The sequence below is a fragment of the Lithobates pipiens genome, unplaced genomic scaffold, assembly GCF_037356315.1.
Source record: "Lithobates pipiens isolate NorthernLeopardFrog02 unplaced genomic scaffold, aLitPip1_a1.2 Scaffold_16, whole genome shotgun sequence".
Classification (NCBI taxonomy): domain Eukaryota; kingdom Metazoa; phylum Chordata; class Amphibia; order Anura; family Ranidae; genus Lithobates; species Lithobates pipiens.
Window position 1 is genome coordinate 174,060,315 of NW_027507748.1, and position 22,072 is coordinate 174,082,386.

The window sequence follows — 22,072 nt, forward strand, 5'->3', positions numbered from 1 at the left end:
CTGATCAACCAATTTTTTATTTTATTTTTCTTACACACATTTGTTTTTGATAAGTCCAACTTGGCATGCCACTGTAATGAAAAAGAAGCAAGAGTTGGTGTATTTCTGTTGAATACAATGTGTTCAATAAACCACTTCCACCTCTGAAGAAGTTTTTAGTACACAAAGGGTTTTTGGAGTTGTGCATTTCATTTTTCTTTATAAGGAAGTTCTTTTTTAAGTCAAATTTTTATCTCGGGCACTGTGAGGATCGTTTTGGTAATCCTATGTCTCATTATATCTCTTCATGTTGTTAGAAGTCATAAATGTGTCCACTTCAGGGTTATTTTATGCTGTTTAGCCCAGCATTCAGAAGTGTCAGATATATAGCTAAATAAAGAGCAGCAACAGATTCTTTAAAATTATTGTTTATTATTTCTGTTTAAATAAAAGTTGGCACTTGATTCCAAAAAGAGGAGATATTTGGGAATGTTTATATTCGGTGTCCTAAGGTAGAGTGGTGGTGTTTGAATTTGGACAGTTTTAAAGATCAGAGGAGAATGAGTTTGCTGTAAATGGACTGTATGGTCTATGTATTATTGAATCTAGTTTCTCTTCAAAGTTGATTTATAGGAACCTTTCATATAGTGCTATACGCCTCAAGCTAGTTTTTCATCAGATCTTCACTAGGGAAGTCAATATACTAGTTTTTCAGACTGGTGTTAGGTGCAGACATTGTAAATAAATTGTTCAGTGACTACTGTAGTGTAGATACAAAGAATGAATACATGGTATTAAAGCAGAGCTCCACCCAAAAGGGGAACTCTGCTTGTCTGCTGTCACATTTGGCACCTTTTGGGGGGGTGGGGAGAGCGGGTACATGGTTGTGACATATACCCACTTCAGGCAAACTCAGCCAGAACTTCGGACATCCTCCTTCTTCCCCTGCAGCTGGCCCAATCAGAGAGCACAGTGAAGCTGCAAGGCTTCCCATAGTGGACTGGAGGTTTCCCTTGGTGGAGATGGCAGTGGCAGCACACAATAGCCGATTAAAATTGTATTTGTAGCTGCTGATTTTTTTTCTGCAGGAGCCTGGAACTCCTCTTTAAATACTTATTCAAACATACCAGTGTTGTTTTTGGCAATGTTTTATTTTACATTCTCCCTTCTAGTGCATGTGGAGTGCACGCTCTATTCAAGACATGCCTCTGATGATAGCTGTCACAGTTGCCAGTGTGTCACCTCCCACCAAATCTTTCAAGCGCTTGTGTCATCAGCTGGTCACATGTTCACAACCATGGCAATGTGTTTTCTAAAAATCTATTTCACCGATTTCTTTTCTGTACAAAGGAAGTTAAGTACATTATCTATAACCTCACTTGATTAATTATGAGTACCCTTACAGGCCTGTCTTAGGCATATTGAGAATTAGATCTAAAGTGTAATCACTGCAAGACTCATTATGATAGAAATGCTATGAATCTTTCCCACTATGATATGAGTGTGGATCTCTGAATTGCTGAACAGCTTTATTTAAATTATACATTTAAACTAGAATATATTAAAATAAATAGTGGAGCTCAATAGTAAAAAAGAAAAAAAAAACTATTGGCAGCAGCTAGAACTTCAAAAGCAACCCCCAACTGTTAAAGATCATACAAAACACAAAGTAATAATTGAGTACCTGTCCAACATACATACCAAACACTTTATTGACATAATTCACTAATAAGAGTTAGCACTAATAAAGAAATACATTTAATTTAGTATTCATTTAGTATTGTTAAAACCTTTTTTATAATTCAAACTCGTTAAAACGTCACAATGGGTGGAATTAACAAATGAGTAATACCCGTATGCACGATCGGACTTTACGGCAGACTTGGTCCGGGGGACAGGAATCCGTCGGACAATTCGATCGTGTGTGGGCTCCAGCAGACTTTTTTTTCCCAAAAGTCAGACGGACCTAGAAATAAAACATGTTTCAAATCTATCCGACAGACTCAAGTGCCATCATGCCCGCTGTGGTGGGAAGAGTGGTGCGCCAAAAAACCCCCTTCAACTACCTCCACCTATTTCTAGTCTTAACTTTTTGAACTCCCCACCAACAACTATGCTTCAAGTGACTGTGTTCATATGCTCTATGGAAGATTGATTGCCTGAGTGTGTGCAGACTTGAGGCTATAGCAATTTCTTTAAAGGACTTTTAAAATCATGCAATTCAATCTGGAATGCCTGTCTGGATAACCGGGATGGACTCTTCCTTATATTTTGCCAGCTTGACTGAGCGATGCCTAAATAAAAATATCTTTACATGACATGTTGTTTGAAGATCACACTGGAGGAATGTATCAAGACATCTACAGTAATATATCAGCTTGTGGCCTCTGCTTAGATACAACTGGCAACATTGTAATTAAATGCACATGCACTTTACTTTGAAGTGGAGCACAGAGATTAACTTTGTACTTTCAACCATTTATATGCTTTTTCATTCAACCGCTTGAACTTTCTTCTTATATATACTACCTGAACAGGAAATTTTTGAAAGGAAATTTGTTTCAAGCAATGAATATCGGTGAAATTGGTTGTGTGGGAGATCTCTCTCTCTATGGTGTCTAAAGGTATGGTATGACTGGGAGAGGTGGCCACCTTGTTCAATTAAGACTTAATTGTCTTAATTTTTATCCTATATGTGTCAAACTGGGTGTATTTATATATTAATTTTCTACTTTCATATATATATATATATGGTTAATCAATAAAGATATTTAGTTAATTATACAATTTTTTCCTTTTTGAAGAGTACTTTGGGAATCTTTTCCTATTTTTCTTATATGCGATTGTACTACATTGTGTGTAGGATTTCCACCCCGAATAGTATCAAACTTATTATGTTTTGATACCCTCGGGCAACGGTACTTACAGATTGTTTAAATAGTAGGTAAGGTGATCGCTCATGCCTGGTCATCAAGACTACTGCAATCTGAACTATTTTGGATGAGCCATTGTGTGTCCTCATTCCCCTTTTCCCTGTATGATTTGATCTTTCTGCCCCTCTCCATCCTGCCTCCTAGGAATGAGCTGTCTACAGACAATAATCTTGATTGCTCACATAGATGATTATGACCAGTAGGGCCAGCCATTGACGGTGCACCCTGGGTTACAGGACAGAAATTCACAGAATTTCCCCATCAACACTGGGTAATCCCTCCTGCTGAGCAACTGTCTGCTTCTGGCGCGCGGGGGGGTTGCGATGGTCGGGGAAAGCCCCCCCCCCCCCCCAGTGATTATCGCTAGTGGCTATTGCAGCCACTAATGATAATTGCAAGTGAATCAGGCAGGCTGGTTGTACCCAAGTTGATCGGTCAACTTGGTACATTCAGCCTGCCCACACATGGTTAGAATTTGAATTGTCTATGGCCAGCCTTACATTACTAGTAAAGTAATTATTTTCCCTATACATTTATACAGGAAAGCCCTTTTTTGAGTCCATTCAAGTCTAATCACTACAAGACTCATTATGATAGAAATGCTATGAATCTTTCCCACTATGATATGTAATTCATATTTTGTACATTAGAAATGCTGCGCAATTTGCCATAACAGCAGTACAATTAGAATAGCTTTTTAATGACAAAAGTTTCAGAGTTATAAATTTCCCTTCCAAAGGTGCAGCTCTTTGAATTAAGAGTTATTCAGCTGTGACAAAAAAATACATTATTACTTGTACACATAAATTTCATGATTTCACAATAAAAAGGGACGCTATAAAGTGTGGATCTCTGAATTGCTGAACAGCTTTATTTAAATTATACATGTAAACTTTATGGAACAGCATATCAACTGATCATTTTCCCACCGCCATTCGATGCATATTAATTTTATGCTCCAGTTCTCCTGCTTTTTGTACTGTTTACTGCTTTTGTAAAGTATAAATTCCAAACTGTAATATCGTTACCACGTATAAATTAACTTAGACGGACACTGCCATCTTGGTAGCAGAATTAGATATGTAACGTCAAAAAAAAAAAAATTCTGGATTGAAAAATTCATAATGTTTTCTGTGAAGTCTTTAATTTGTTCAGTACTTCAGTGCTTTCAAATATAATACAGATGACAATTTATTGAGTTGTTGTTTTTAATGATTCCTTTAACCATAATAACTATCTGATGGCTTAGCATCGCAAATCTGGAAATTAATTTTTCCTATGAACGAAGGTCCCATGTTTATTTCATGTTCTAGGACTCTTGACAGAAGGATTACAACCAACGGTCAGGTAAAATATTAATGCAGGTGAGTTTAAATCTTTCATGATGATTACATACTTGTGCATTAATAAAAATTAGTCCCTCAGTGCCGCGTAATATAGTGCCATCTGAAATAATTAATCACCAAAAAGCTTTTAGAGTTCACTTGAAAATGCCACTAAGTTCATCCGTTTGTAGATATAGATCTTTTCATTAAACATGTTCATTGTGGCCAATTGTGCATGCATATACACTATATTGTCAAAAGTAGTGGGACACATGCTTTTACATGCACATGAACTTTAATGGCATCCCCGTTTTGGTCCATAGGGTACAATATTGAGTTGGCCCACCCTTTGCAGCTATAACAGCTTCAACTCTTCTGGGATGGCTGTCCACAAGGTTTAGGAGTGTGTCTATGGGAATGTTTGACCATTCTTCCATTTGTGAGGTCAGACACTGATGTTGGACAAAAAGGCCTGGCTCACAGTCTCCATTCTAATTTATCCCAAAGGTGTTTTACTGGGGTGAGGTTAGTGCTTTTTGCACTGGTCCAAAATATTTGGTGGAGGGGGGATTATGGTGTGGGGTTGTTTTTCAGAGGTTATGCTTGGCTCCTTAGTTCCAGTGAAGGAAACTCTTAAGGTGTCAGCATGTTAAGACATTTAGGACAATTTGATGCTCCCAACTTTGTGGGAACAGTTTGAGGGTGACCCCTTCCTGTTCCAACATGACTGCGCACCAGTGTACTAAGCAAGTTCCATAAAGACATGGATGAGTAAGTTTGGGGTGGAAACACTTGACTGTCCTGCACAGAGTCCTAACCTCAACCCGATAGAACACCTTTGGGATGACTTCGAGTGGAGACAGCAAGCCAGACCTTCTTGTCCAACATCAGTGCCTGACCTCACAAATAGGCTTCTGGAAAAATGGTCAAACATTCCCATAGAAACACTCCTAAACCTTGTGGATAGCCCTTCCAGAAAAGTTGAAGCTGTTTTATAGCTGCAAAGGGTGGGCCAACTTAATATTGAACCCTACAGACTAAGACTGGGATGCTATTAAAGTTCATTTGCATGTAAAGGCAGACGTCCCAATACTTAACACAATTTTGTTTACCTGTGAAGGAAGGAGCTTTGGAGGACATTCCTGTTTTATATGTGGGAAAACATAGCAATTCTACAGTAAAATCCAATTTAGGCTAATGATTCTTCTGCTGAAAATGATAATTCACAGGATGCCAGAAAGGAAAGGAAGTGCCTATATGCACACAGATGCAGATGCAGCCCTTTGCTTACCTTTATCCAGCCCTTGGGGAGCTATTCATTACACTGAATAGAGACATTATGCTTGAAGCCTGTAGACTTCCCTCACTATGGATACCCATTTAGCCTTTATTAGAGAAGTCTTACATATCTGGGGTCACACTATTATTATTACTATTATTCAGGATTTACTGTACATAGTGCCAACATTTTGCACAGCACTTTGAGTAAAGCTTCCCGGTTTCTTTCTGATGCGAGCCCCAACTTAATAGTCATATGACCCGTACAGACGAGTGGAAATTCCACCAGCAAAAGTCCGATGTGAGCTTTTGGTCAGAAATTCCAACCAAATCAAACAATTTCCGACCGATCAAACAAATGGCATGAGTGCCCAGCCCTCATGCCATTTGTTTGAAAATACCTTTGCTATTAGTCTAGAACTGGGAAAGAAAACTTTCTAAACAAAGTGCCAGTTTACTGTTCTTAAAACTTTGAAGAACAGTAAACTGGCACTTTATTGAGAAAGTTTCCTTTCCCTGTTCTAGACTAATAGATAAGGCATTTTCAAACAAATGGCATGAGGGCTGGGCACTGTCCTGTGTAACATGTACGAAAACAAAAACAAACAGTTGGGAATTCCCTTCATCTATACCAGACCCTTATCCTAGATGATGGTCTGATATAGATTTTGATGGGGAACATTAAACAATTAAAACCAGATGATCAAATGGCGAGAAAATGAATTCTATATCAGAACAACCTTATTATATTCCATCAATGTTAAAAAAGACAACATGGAATAATACATGCGTAATACGTGTAATGCATCATACATTTGTGTGTAAACTTCAGCTACTGATCTCTGTAACAGTAGAATATATTAAAATAAAATAGTGGAGCTCAATAGTAAAAAAGGAAAAAAAAACTATTGGCAGCAGCTAGAACTTCAAAAGCAACCCCCAACTGGGAGGAAACAGTGATTATTGCTAGCGGCAATAGCATCCACTAATGATAATTGCACGTGAATCAGGCAGACGGGTTGTACCCAAGTTGATCGATCGATCAACTTGGTACATTCAGCCTGCCCACACATGGTTAGAATTCAAACTGTCTATGGCCAGCCTTACTTTCCTAGTAAAGCAATTATTTTCCCTATACATTTACTCAAGAAAGCCCTTTGTTGAGTCCATTCGAGTTACCTTTATTAACTGAAGTCTTAATTGAAGGAGTGCTCGTTTCTGGCCACCAAAAGGTGTTATCTGTTTTTATAATGCCAACCAATACATTAATTTGGACCCATCATCTGGTCTAGTCCTCCTTTTTTAGGTGCATGTTTTTTCATTAAACCTGCAAACATCAAGTAAAATCAAAAAATCTCCTGATTTGAATACATAACTTGTCACTGAAGGTAAATCAGAGGATCAGCATTACAACTAGGCATCTAGCATTTTCAGAAGGAGACAATAGTAGACTATATATTTTTTCAGTACACATTTCATTAAGAAAAAAAAAAAGTTTTGATTTTGAACAGAAAATTCAGATTCTTTTTAGCCTAGCTGCTGTTTTGGTATAATCTGCTGTATCAGTTTTTCTAGGTTACATGATACATACATAAATAGAAGTCCATCGTTAGCATTAATTATTCAGTCAGGCACTTAAAATACCAAAAGCATGCTCCATATAAGAAGGGATGGAATTAGTAACACCTTATTAAACAGATCACCTTAAATAGAATCATTAGCCCCAAAGGTAATGCAGCTACGCTGCTGTCACATACAAAATTTACACTAGGCAAAAAGCACCTGCTTAAGCAGTGTAATGCCACAGGGACTTTATTTTACTTTATATCAGCAATATACATATACACTTTTTTTTTTCCTTTTTAAAACTGTGTTTAAAATTCTGTCATTCTCAATAAATAACACAGAATAAAAGCAAATTATATTATATTTATATATTTAGATATTATTTATCATGTACTACTTAACTCTCATTAAGAAAGTCTATGATTTCCATTACATGGTAATTCCATATTAATGTTAGCTATATTATTTGTAATGTTTTGGGCAGACTACTCAGTATACTGTATTTAACAGAAACACTGTCTGAACATTTGCCAGATAAGTGTAAATTTGGTTGTGAGCTAGTTTATTGGTTTACTTTTTGAATTTGGAGGGTTTGTGCTATCATGTTTTCAAAATCTATGGATCATTTGATTTTGGTGCATTGTTTTCTATGAGAAGTTAACACATTGTTATTAGGTGTCAAATCTTTTACCATATAATATTTCCAACGTGCTAGTAGTCGTCACAAGTATCAACGTAACAGAAGTTGTCACTGTGGTAGTATAGTATTTATTATATAGTAATTATGGTATATATTTCACCTTAAGTGTAGATTTGGTTTTAGGGTTTAAATTTAAGTTTAACTTTATGTATTAGCTGGAGATGAAGATGCCAATGTTAGGGTTAGATCGCAGTCTAGGTTTAGGTTTAAGTTTACTGGTTGGGTAAAGATTCAAAGCCAGTAAAATGCTACTATTTATTGAGGTGTGATTCATTTTTGGGGGTCTAATAAGTATGTAAAATATGGGGTAAAGTTATTTTCTGAATTTTTGTGTATCAAATATTCAGAGCTGTGTCGGAAGGAAGCAGAGACAGGAAGGTGGCTTTTTACTGTAGAAGTATTGACGACACATTTTTTGTTCCCGCCATCAGGGGAAATACAGGAATTTTATATACACATTTACACAGCCACAACATTTTTTTGTGTAAAAGATATAATCCTACAATGGCAGTGTTCATTTGGTCATTAGAGCTTGTATGCTTATAGGCTTCAGCATTGATGATGCACCCTTAAAGGGGATGTAAACCCACTCTCATCCTTTCTAAACTACTGCAATATTGGTTATCTAGAAGGATATACATGCCTCCTGCATGTATACTTAACTGTCAAATGTCTCCCATCTATCTGCTATGAGACCCAAAAAACTGCAGATTTTCTGGGTTGGTCTGTTTTCCAGGGCTCAGTGGGTGGAGTCGTGATGTCATCTCTACACTCCCCTTATCAACATGCATTTTCTCCTGTGTATTTCTTACACTGAACTTCTGCTATGATCACAAACATCCATTCAAAACCCAGAAAAGTATCCACATGACTTCAGCATGCCAAATCATGCTGAGGTGTGGAACAGCCAATCCTTGCAGAGCAGCAGAAGAAAGGAGTGGGGGGGAATTAAAAAATAATGCATGTCTCTTAGGCTAGTGCACATGATATGTAAATCACCTGTCACTCACAGCAAGGGGGAGGATTTGACAAAGTTTTTCTCTGTTTGTCAAGATTTATCTCACTGAACAATAAAAGAGGATTGCTCAGAGCTGGATTAACTATTTGTGGCAAGACTGGGCTCAAATGATAGGAAATCTTATACTCCACATTATGACATAAAAAAAACAAAAACAAATTGGAATACATCCACTTTAATTGTACTGGATATTGCAATTACCAATTAGTAATCTATAAATAAAAAAATGCATTTTATATCCTACTTATGTTACTCTTTCATGTAAATTATAATCCAAGTATGGCATAAAGTATAGGTTTATTTTGTGATAAAAACTCTGTATAGGTTCCCATAGCCCCCTCCTATTTAGTATGCCCCAGCACCTACCTCAGATGCAGCACCTCACTGCACGATCGTACAATGTGTGCAATGCTTGCATTCATTTTCTGGCAGGGCTCCTGTATGCAATATGCAGATGTAACTAGCATTCCTCAACCTTAGTACTTGAGAAAAGATGACACCCTAAAAGAAAGGTGATATGTGGCACATGCAGCAGTGAAAAGTGAGCATTACATTTCACTGAATATTTGGGAAACTGAGCCTGTTTGGAGTATACATTACAACCATTTGCCGTTGTACCCACAAAATGCACCTTAATGTCCAAAGCAAGAGTCTCACAGGAAAACATTGGACAAATTATAAATTTTTAAATATAAAGCATATATCCCACTTGGAATATTTGCCCATCATTGTAGGTGGTAGCAAGGGCTTGGCAAGACTGTCAAAATAGTCTGAGATTGAGCCTTTTTGAGCCTTCAAATGGGTTTTGGAGGCTGATGCAGGTACTGTATGCCTGGGTACTTTAAATTGCATTTACCTCATATATGCAGCAGTTCCCCAGCCCAACTCCCCATTACCCCCTCCACTACCTACACAGTCTATTTAAACTGTAACTATAGTACATTTTTGGTCTGTTTAAGATAATGAGGGTAAGTGAGTGTGTGTGTGTGTGTGTGTGTGGGGGGGGGGGGGGGGGGGTTAAAACCTCTGGCAGTTTCCTTTTGCTATCTGCTTCTGTCTGGGACTTCTTATCACCATCACCAGTTTTAAAACTAACATAAAGTAAAATCTCCAGTGGGAACACAATTGATAATGGCTCTAGCCATTCTAAAAAAACAAAAATGCTTTTATTGCTGTCTGTACCCCTGTGGAAGGTTTACTTGGGACATGAATGTCACTGGGATAAGAAATAACGGGAAGTAACCTGTCAACTATTTTACAAGATTTAAACGTCAAGTTCTAATGAAAGCAGGTTCCAAAACTTGCCTGTCACCTTCATTAGCCACAAAACCCTGTGCTTCACATTGATGCAAATGTTATTCTCTTAGTAAAGTCTTGGTTTTCCTTAGTAACAGCTGAGTCCATCCCTAAACCTAAACAGTATTCATCTATAATTCCCCTGTCTAAAGAAAATGTTTTAGTGACCACTAAGGTGAGCTGATTAGACAAGGCATGGTAAGTTGACAAAAGGCTTATATTTAGGGGCACAACTTGAAGTTAGGAAGTGAATATCCCTGCATCCCTAAAGGGCATTTGTAAGTCCTGTGTGATAGCCTTTGGGGTTTGTTAATGGGTATTGTCAGCTTGTTCTAGTCGCTGTTTATTGTTTCTGCTGTGTTTTCGCTGCCCAACTTGTGCACCCGTAAACCCACTATTGGACCAATGTTCCCGCTGGCATCTGCAGTTTCTGCCTGACTTTGATTGTTTTGTACCAATATTGTGTATCTTGTAAGGGTATATGTACTTCTTCACAATTACAAGAGCTATCATTTGTAACATATTTTTAAGAAATGTACTTCTTCTAGGTGCACCATAAGCTCCTGAGGAAGTGACCTTGTCGTAAAACATGTAGAGCTGCAACTTCTGGAAAGTTGAACCCCCGCTTTTAGAAACATTTGAGAGCATTATTCTTATCATGCAAAGCTATTGTATGGTTTATATGCCCTTTTTTGAGGGGGAGATTACACCTTTTCCAAACCTGATCCAGGCTTCTAGCTTCATGCTCCTTCCAACCACCTACTGAACGCATCTCTACATGGATTGGCTGGGCCCTCATAAATATCCAGTCTGCCTTCCAATTCTTGCTCTCACTGTAATTCTAGAACCCTCTAGAATCCAGGGGGAAGTAATCAAACCAGCAGTCTGTAAAACATGGAGAAGACTTGAACAATCAACCGCTGTTCCAATGATTACGGAGATGTTAAACAAAATATAAAGAAAAAAGTGAGTAGCGCCAATAGTAAATGAACAGCGATGAGATGTGAATACTGTGTTATAAATGAACAGCTCATTGAAATAAAGTTCAAAAAAGTGTTAAAAGTGAAAAAATTCTAAAATGAAAAAAAGAATCTATAGCTATAGAAGTCTAATCATTTGAATGAAACTCAACATTAAAAAAACAATTAACGGAAAAATATAGATTTAAATGCACAGTCCCATAATAGGATCAGAAATATAAATTTACAGGTGAAAACACAATAGTTCAGTGCGAAGATGTGCATGAAAATTTGGTTGTGACTTGAAAAATTAAGAGGTGATCCAGTATAGTGCTCCAGAATCATCCACCGCACCCCTGTGAAATGGACACTCACCAGAAAAGCTGGCTGCCGTTACAGCAGCAAACACGTACTCAGCGTAGATCCGCCATCTGTTGTGGGGGAAACTGTTAGGCTGCGCCAAGGACTGCAAGACAGTTGAATATAAACTGCTCTTGGTACCCCCAGTAGAGGGCAGTTCCTCAAATAATACATTCAGTACAGCATCCCTTCCCTTCTCTTCTTCTGACACCAGCTTGCCATTTTCTAGTGGCTAGTTACAGGCTGGTGTCTGAATGTCTGACTCCTGTCTATCCTGCTGGAGTGTCAGCTATTCCCATTTTGCAGCACAACAACTGCGAGCATGGCCTACTTTACTGCAGCTGTAGCACGCTCAAGGTTTGGGGTGTTTCCACTGTCTTTGCTGCTGCTCACCATTATTTTGGGGTTTTACTGCCATAAACTTTAGATGCTGTCTTTCGTTCATCATTTGTACCTCTATGCCCCATGTCATTGGCAAAAGAACATCCAAATCCTTAGTGGATGCATCAGGATATAGTGTATTTTCTTATGCAGTCCCAACTCATCTAAAAATCTGGTTTCAAAAAGATTTACTTGTGCAAATTCTCTGTTGCTTGTCATGACCTTTTGTAAAAGCATTTTTCTTTCATCTTTCCTTGGGTCATTGGGATAAAGTCTGTATCGTGGGTTGCACCATAAACTTTTTCAAGACCCTCTATAAAACTAATTTTGCTTCTCTTTTTTAGCCCTGTAATCTGTAATTGCACTGTTCTTTATTAAGTGAGAGGCCATGACTGATCCAAGTGCTTTTATTAAGATAGTCCTCATGTCGTCTGCACTTCCATCACTACTGGTTTAGACAATCTTAAATGTTTTCCAAAGGGTGAGGGGTCTTTCCTGGGATCTGGCAGCCCTTTTTGAATAGCTCTGTGTCATGGTTATGCAGTGATCTTCCTCTGTTTGCTTACCTCCCCTCATGTGTTCAGACTAAGAGGCCAGCCACTTCCACCTGGTGGTTTTTATAACCTCTCCTCTTAGTGTGGCTCCACCCCAGACCCTATCAGGGAACCCTATATTGATCTGCACTGCAAGCCAGCGGTGCTGATCAACCATTGTGTATCATTGTGTGTTGGGCTTCCTGTTTCCTGCTTGCTATGTGCTCTACGTTTGACTCTGTTACCGACCTTGGCGCGTTCTCAACGATTCCTGTCTGCTTGTGACCTTGACCTTTTGCATGTTCCTGACCATCCCTGTCTGCCTGTGACCCTGAACCTTTGGTGTGTACTCTGTTGTTCCTGTCTGCTAGTTGCCCTGACCTCTGCCGTATCCCCTTACTATTCTTGTTGTTCCAGCCTGCTGCTTCGTTCTCCTGTAGTCTACTGTGAGCGTGAGCTGTGAGACCCTAGGGGCCGCGACCTGGAGCCAGACTGCAGCGAAGTCCATCCTCACCACTGGAGGCTCTGGCGAACACCCGCTGGCTCTTAGACTCAGCGCCCTGGAGAATCTATGCTCCAGCTCCCATTGGGATCTGTGTTAATGATCCAGTAGACCTGTGTCCTGAATCTCCTTGGGTACAATCCGCAGCAGTCAGTCCTAAGGTCCGCTATCTAGTGGTTCACTTCCGACTTGCATCCCTGATGGATCCCCACCCTCTTGTGGTGTTTTCATGACAAATTGCTGCCTTACTGGCCCCAGAACCACACCATGTGCCGTTTTTCTCTCAATTTCACTTTCACTATCCTTGTCTTCACTCTCCTGATTCCATTGGATTCTTTCACCTCTCCTAATCACACCTTCCTGAGCCATCCAAAGATGGGTTACTGCCTCATCTTTGTTGATGGGAGGGGGTATAACTTGAGAGCGCTACACACCTCCCCTAGCTGATCCCAATCAATCCTGTTCAAAGTGGGTCTTAAATCACCTTCCTTGTACCCTGAATTAATTTGAATGCCTCTGTTCTGACATATGTGTTGTAGCTCTGATTTATTTTACTTCATAACCTTTGCAAAACTATAAATACATTTTCTTTCTGTCTATATGTGGCTTCAGGTGGTTATGACAGATCCTTAGAATCCTTTGCCTGGGGATTAAAAGGTGGCTGGAGAGCCAATGTTATTGTAGGAACTTGGTAGCCCTTTAGTTCCACCAGAGTGGTATTCAGGGTTAATAATCAAATCACGCATCACACATTCACACAAACCCATTTCACAGAGTACCGGTAAGTGTGCATAACATGTCTGTTATTTTTATTAAAAAACGTTTAGAATCACTTTAAATAATATATTTCTTCTTCTGCTCAAGTCAGAATAGTTCCCTACCCTTTGATGTTCTCTTTCGTTGATTTTTTGTGTGGTTGGGGCTGGTTTCCCTGTGGAGCTGTTTGCCTCCCATGTTATAGACTGTCCAGTGGCTCTTCCAGATCAACCAGATCTGCTATCCAAGGACCAGTTTAGTGACCTGCTTTATAGTGATTGGCTTTAATGGCATGGCTGTTGAACCAAAGCAATGGCAATGGCATGGCTGTTGAACCAAATTCCTAATAGGTAGAGGTCCTTCTGATTTGGTTATCCCACCCTTATAGAAGTTGTGAAGTGTACCTTACTCAATTTTGTACAATCATACATGGAAGGAATACATTGGCTGGTATGAGTCCAGGTATTTTCAACACAAGAAATACTCAGTGGGATATATCCTGACCTCTTTGTAATGTGGCCTAAATCAGCATTTGGCTCTGTATACCATCAAGGTTACAATATTGGCTCCTTCTACCTTGTCCCACAGACCACTTGCCTCCCATTTCTTGGTGAAGACCTTTCTACAGGGTTGCCTTTCATGAAGCTCACCTATACAAACACCAGTGACTCCATGGGATTTCAATTTGGTTGTTTTAACTCTTCAAAAACCACCTTTTTAACTCATCGGGGATATTCCCTTTTTAACTATTACACGCAAGGCTGCCTTCATTGTTGTCATCACCTCTGCAAGATATGTATTTGAGCTAGCTACTTGTAAAGTATAAAGACAAAGGGATGTTGGGGCCCAGAGCCTTTTTTCTTCTTAAAGTGGTTTCTACCTTTCACCTTTGTGCTTCTATCCCTCTGTCCTGTCCCTTCATCCTAATTATAGTTATCTTTATTACTTAGATGTACTTCATGCTGCTGCTCAGTCAGAAACACTTTCTTTCATTCCTGAAGGTGGACGTAAAAGAAAACCAGCATATCTCAGTGTCTCAGACAGATCATCTTTCAAGTCTATAAGCTATAAGACAAGGTTCCATCTTCCCCTGTAGAGACACATTTTACTAATTTTTACCAGGTGGATGTTCATGCCTCAGCTGATTCAATCTTTGAGTGTAAGGCCCTTTAGGTAAGTCTTTAAGCTATAGGCTTCCCCCAGTTCTTCTTCTTCTGAGGTGGAAGGAGCTCTACTAGTCCTCCTCCTGGTTGTGGAGGGATCCGTGGCGTGTTTTTTCCTTTTCAACTTTTTCACTTTTTGTTAAATTCTGACTTCAAATTCTGAAATTCAAACATTGACTACTAGGATTTATTTATCTGATTTTTAGATTCCCTGGATTGAGTTCTCTGATCGCTTGGTTCTTTGGAATAGTTTCTCTAAAAGTGACTGCTTCCTGTTTTAGAATCTGCCCCAGCTTTCTGCTGACTCTAAATCTTCTTTGGATTACTGGACCCCTTTCCTTGCACTGCAATCTGCAGGCATCATCTGGTGCAGCAAAATATACAAATCCCTGACTAACTGCATTTCTAGTAAATTTTAAGAAGTTCAACTTCACTGCCCTTTTACAATGTGACCCAAAATGGCAAATGGCACATTCATTCTAAGGCTTTCAATACTGGTTGCTTACTGTGTGACCATCTTAGATTTTTGTTTTGTATATATATGTAGAACCCTCAGTGTACAGTGGATGCTCTAATGGTTCGGTCTCTGTCACCCAACCCCCTGCCCCCCCGGCTTCTGGAACTGGCTAGATGGTTATATAACGTAGAGGATGGAGTAACAGACATTAAGCCTAAATATTTCTGGAGTCTTCTCCAATCCCTGGGTAGATAAGGCCCAGAAGGCATGGAGATATGTCATAAATATTCTAGAGCCTTTCAGTGAAGGAGCAGAGACCATGGTCCAGTTGCCTTAAGGGAACCCCTGTGCTGAGGGGTTCTGCCCTTGGGCAGAAGAAAGAAGATAGTGGAAGAGAGAGAACTAAAGACGCACACCCATGTTAAGCTTCAGTTAAGGTTACCTGGAGCTACCCTGACAGTCAGGAGCTGGGCTTGAAGAGGAACTGAGTGAGTGACTTTCATTTTTCACACCACAAGCTTGGACAGAGGAGGGGCAGCAAGGTGTAATACTCTTCTAGCCCATAACCAGGAGATAACAGAGACAGTTCACAGCCATCAAAGTCATCCAACACCTCTAGCTTAGGTCCAAAATCAACCAAGTGCATCAGCATTTGCATTCAATAGTTGGGCCTTTTTGTAATCGAGTCAACTGATTCATCAATCCTATTGGGGGAAAGCATTGTGATGGTAATGCCGATGGCAGTGTCAAGTCCTCATGTTTGTATTAAAATTTTACAGTTCTGGGCATTGCAAGCATTACCATCCCTATCCAAGTTCATCCCCTAATAAACCAAAAAACAAAGCAAAACAAAATACCCTAGAAGTATGAGCAAATCTTGTAAAATTTTGCCTGTGTGGGTAAGGGAATGCCCAAAAATCCAGTGGCCCTTGCAGGAGTAGTGCAGCACATAGCTGCATTGTACAAAGTACTGAGTACTGATAAAGGAGTTGTTAACAGCTCTAAAACATCACTTCCTGTTATATCCGACCAATTTAAAAGCTCTAGATAAGCATTTTGGTGTGGTGGTGACATGCTGTGCCCATATACAGAGCAAATTTCTTTCCTGCAACCACACCACAGACAGTATTGACAGAGGAATCCCTCCTGCCAAGTCATTGTATTCTCCCGGTGGATGGGGGGCAGAGAAAGCTGTCACCCCCCCCCCCCCAGAGAAGACAATAATTATTGCTAGCAGCTATACCAGCCACTAACGGTAATTGCATGTGATATCCGTCAGGCTGGTTGTAACCAAATTGATTGATCGATCAACTTAGTACATTCAATCTTCCCATACATGGTTCAAATCTCGGCCAGTTACTTCTGAACCAGCTGAGATTTGAACTGTCTATGGCTGGCCTAACACCTAAGAGCAGCTAAACACTAATAGTGATTCACATGTAAAGACAAAATCAATAAATAACTTACAATGCTCCTAAATACACAATCCCTACATCCAAACAAATTAATTAGTACAATCCACTACATACTATAATATGATAAAAATGTGAACAAACTAACATTCTCCCTGGTTTCAAATGATTGTAAAGTGTTGTTTTTTTTTTTTTTTAATAATAAACATGTAATACTTACCTGTAGGGATGGGTGAACGGTTCAGCTCAAGCATAAGTTTGGACCGAACTTTGGTTGTTCGGCCGTTCGGCGAACAAGAAACCTTATGCAGTGTTTGGGTGAAATTTGAAAGCCGCGGAGCACCGTTAAAGTCTATGGGATACTAATATGAAAAACCAAAAGTGCTAATTTTAAAGGCTTATATGCAAGTTATTAAAAAAGGGACGTTTTTTTCAGGAGCAGTGATTTTAATAATGCTTAAAGTGAAACAATAAAAATGAAATATTCCTTTAAATATTGTGCCAGGGACCCCTTAGTATGCCTGTAAAGTGGCACAGTTTTCCCATGTTTAGAACAGCAAAATTACATTTCTAAAGGAAAAAAAGTAATTTAAAAATGATTGCGGCTGTAATGAATTGTTGTATCCCTTCAATATAGATAAAACTCATTGAAAAAAATGGCACGGGTTCCTTCCCCAGTCCAGTACCAGGCCCTTTGGGTCTGGTATGAATATTAACCACTTAACAACTGGCCCATAGCCAAATGACGGTTACAGGGTGGTTCAATAACTCTGGGGGGGTGTACTATGACATCCTCTCAGAATCACGATCCTGCGTGTCCCCTGGGGCACGCACACGGGAGCATCCGAGCATCACGGATCACAGTAAATGGCCGCTAACAGCGGCCGTTTACCACGTAATCGCTCCGTCAAATGACGGAGAGATCACATGTAAACAAACCAGCATTATATGCGGTTCCTCTTTCCTCTCTCCATACAGTATGAGTGGAGAGGGGAGAGATCGGATGCAGCAGCGATGTGGGCTGGATGTGTAGTGCCCACAGCACTGCTTAGTGACAAATCCAGCACTCATCCATCCATCCCTCTGTATAAGCCATCCACAGTCAGTCATCCCGCCATCCACACTCATCCATCCCACCATCCTCGCTCATCCATCCCACATCCATGCTCAGCCATCCCGCCATCCACACTCATCCATCCTGCCATCCATGCTCCGTCATCCATGCTCATCTATCCACGCTCATCCATCCCGCCATTCACGTCCACCCATCCCACCATCCACGTTCATCCATCCTGCCATCCACACTCAGCCACCCCACCATCCACGCTCATCCATCCCACCATCCACGCTCATCCATCCCGCCATTCATGCTTAGCCATCCACACTCATCCATCCTGCCATCCACACTCATTCAACTCGCCATCCACGCTCAGCTATCCCGCCATCCACGCTCATCCATCCCGCCATCCACGCTCATCCCTCCCGCCATCCACGCTCAGCCATCCCGCAATCCACGCTCAGCCATCCCACCATCCACACTCAGCTATCCCGCTATCCATGCCTAGCCATCCCGCCATCCATACTTATCATCCATGCTCAGCCATCCCTGTGTCATACTTATCCACCCGTCCATGCTGAGCCATGCATACTCAGTAATACTCATCCATCCAGCCATGCTCAGCCATCCCATCCACCCCCAGCCATACCCAGCCGTACCCTGCCATACTCAGCCGTACCCAGCCATTCTGAGCTGTACTCAGTCATGCTCAGCCATACTCAGCGATACCCAGCCATACTCTGCCATACCCATTCATACTCAGCCATACCGAGCTGTACCCAGGCATACTCAGCGATACTCAGCCATACCCATCCATACCCAGCCGTACTCAGCCATACCGAGCTGTACCCAGCCATACTCTGTCATACCAAGCTGTACTCAGCCATGCTTAGCCATACTCAGCCATACGCAGCCATACTCAGCGATACCCGGCCATACTCAGCCATACTCAGCCGTGCTCAGCCATACCCAGCCATACTCGGTCTCTGTATGTGGCCAGGCTGTGGAAGTCTCCCACATGTGGTACTCAGGAGGATTAGGAGAATCTATTTTGGGGTGTCATTTTTGGTATGTACATGCTATGTGTTAGAAATATTGTATAAATGGACAACTTTGTGTTAAAAAAATGCATTTTCATTTTCTTTCCACATATTCCAAAAGTTTGTAGAAAAAAATGACATGTTCAAAAGACTCATTATGCCTCATAGATTATAGGTTGGGATGTTTACTTTCCAAAATGGGGTCTTTTTTTGTGGCAATTCCATTGTTCTGGTTTTCCAGGGCCTTCAAAAGTGTAAAAGGTAGTCAAGAAATTAAAGTTGTAATTTATGCTCCAAGAACACCCTGAGGGAGGAAAAATTACAGCCGGAAATTATGTTATGATGCTGTGTGTTCCAAGACCCAGGGAATCAAACTGGAAGGAGGAAGTGCCGGCTGGCGAGATCAATACGATCTCCACCTGAGTGCACTTCGTCCCCCCAACCTCTGGTAAAGTGGATAGTGTAAATGCACTTATAAACCAACTTTGAGCTACACAACCACTGTTGAACTGTCACCATGCCATTGAATATTGGATTTTATTTACTGAGTTTTTGAATAAATGGTAAAATGTAATTAGACTATGTGGAGTCTCTTTTCCATGCACGTGGATCTCGGACATGTTTATAAAGATACCGTATTTATTGACGTATAACACGCGCTGGCGTATAACACGCACTCCAATTTAAGAGGCAAATTTCGGGATTTTTTTTTTTAAATAAACCACTTTTAAGCAAAATAAGTTCAGTGAGCATCAATGCAGACTGATCTGTGCCCATCTGGAGACTTCCATTTACTTCTCCCATGTGCTCTTAACTGACCTCAATGTTTTGAAAGCATTTAGGTGTCACTTGCCTCTCAGCCGCTCCACCATCCAGCAAGAATTAGCCAGTTAGTAGGAGATGTGCCAGTGATCCCAAACTAGCCAGAGATGCCATGCTTATTAGTAGCTCTGTAGAGCACTGAAATTTCTCCCACTTCTGTCAAATACGGCTGATTACTGCCCTGAAACCAGCTGTGAACACAGATGCGGCACTGTGCAGGAAGCTCCTCTACTCTCCTTTCCTGAGCAGCTGAGCGGAGTGCAGAACAGAGCCAAATGCAGAGCAGAGCGCCAAGCAGAGACGATTGCCGAGCCGAATGCCGAGCTGCACCGAGTAGAGCCGAATGTCGAGCTGAGCTGAGCGCCCTGCAGAGCCAAATGCAGAGCTGAGCTGAACCGAGCGCCGAGCTGAATGGCGAGCCGAGCCGAATGCCAAGCTGAATGCTGAAAGCCGAGCCGAACGCCGGTAATCACGAGCTGTCAGCTCGTTGCTCGGCGCTCGGCAATTTCTGGTGGCACTCGACCCCCTCCCAGGCTATCGGCATATAACACGCACCTGTGATTTCCCTCCTATTTTCATGGGAAAAAGTGCATGGTATATGCCAATAAATACAGTACTTTATGAGGACATCCAGAGTTAACATACTATAGGAGGTTAGGGACAAACACATTCACTACTGATTCTGCTCCTATCATTTTTCTTTAAACTCGACACGAAGATGTCCTCAAGCCCGAATCCAACAGTCCCCCTCACGGCAAAAATTATTTCACTTAATGTTAAAGGTCTGAATGTCCTGGAGAAAAGGTCCAAACTCCTCCTCACTATGCACAGGAATAGAGCAGACATTATTTTTCTGCAGGAAACACATTTCAAGACGAACTCAGTCCCAAAACTCCGTGACAATAGATACCCCAATGCCTTTCATGCAACCTCCCCTCTCAAGAAGTCGAAAGGAGTATCAATATTGTTTAAAAAAATTGCCCCTTTCAACTCACTGATCAATTGATAGATGATAACGGCAGGTTCATCTTCCTCAAAGGTCAATATGCTGGCACAACGGTTACCTTAGTCAACATATATGCCCCGAACACCCAACAGGTCGCTTTTTTCAAAAAGATAACAACCTCCCTAATCTCCTTCCAGGAAGGAATTGTGATCCTGGGAGGAGACTTTAATGCCCCCCTTGTACCCGTCCTCGACACGTCCACCGGCACATCTTCTCTTCCATACAGAGCTTTGAAGGCTATTAACTCATCCCTAACTACTGTTTTGCTCCATGATACCTGGCGTACTTTAAACCCCGACGGTAGAGATTATACATACTACTCAGCCCCACATGACAGATACTCTCGTATTGACTTTTTATTCCTAACGCAGAAAGATCTACCACTACTACGAAAAGCTTCTATAGACCCAATGATCTTATCGGACCACAACCCAATCTCGATCACTTTACAATTCCCAATGGCCAAATCTTCAACTCCAATTTGGAGACTTGACTCCTCTCTACTTACCGACCCGTCCATTCAGGCAGAACTCAATACCCATTTGAAACATTTTTTCATTGAAAATAAAGCTGAAGACACTTCCCCTTTAAATAACTGGGCAGCACATAAGAGTGTAATTAGGGGCATTCTAATTGCAATTAGGCCAAACGCAACCGCGAGAGAAAGAAGTTATATTCAGACCTCACAGCCCAAATTAAGAGACTGGAATCGGCCCACAAACATTCCCAAGCGATAGCCACGCTTACAGAACTTACGGAAGCGCGAGCAAAACTCTTGGAACTATTAGATAGGCAAACTAAACGCAAATATATCCTTTACAAGAAATCTTTTTATGAATATGGCAACAAAACTAGCAAATTGCTGGCCAGAGCACTTCAGATTAGAAGAGCCGCCAACACCATTCATTCTCTGACTGACATCAATGGCAAAAAAATAAACAAATCTGAAGATATAGCCGACCAATTCGTTAAATATTATACAAAGCTTTATAATCTCTCCCACACGGCCCCAACGGTAGACCAATCAGCAGCACGACAAGAAAAAATTAAGGAATTTTTGCATCACTATAGTCCCGCTCCCATTTCAGATGATACCGCTCGAGATTTAGACTCCCCCTTGACGTCGGAAGAAATCACTGTAGCTCTTAAGCAGCTTAAACCAGGGAAGAGCCCAGGCCCTGATGGGCTGACAGTAGCTTATTATAAAACGTTTGCAGACATCCTTTTACCACATTTTCTGAAGGCATTCCGCTCACTCGCTGAACCTACCCATCCCCCTACTGAATTTTTGCAAGCACATATAACAGTCATCCCAAAACCGGGCAAAGATCCCTTGGTAGTAACGAACTATAGACCAATCTCTCTCTTGAATGTGGACCTTAAATGGTATGCTAAAGCATTAGCAAATAGACTTTTACCACTCTTACCTCAGCTCATTAGTCCTGATCAAGTTGGGTTTATTCCGGGAAGGGAAGCTAGGGATAACACCCTTAAAGCCCTAAATATCGGCCACTGGCTCTCAATTTCTA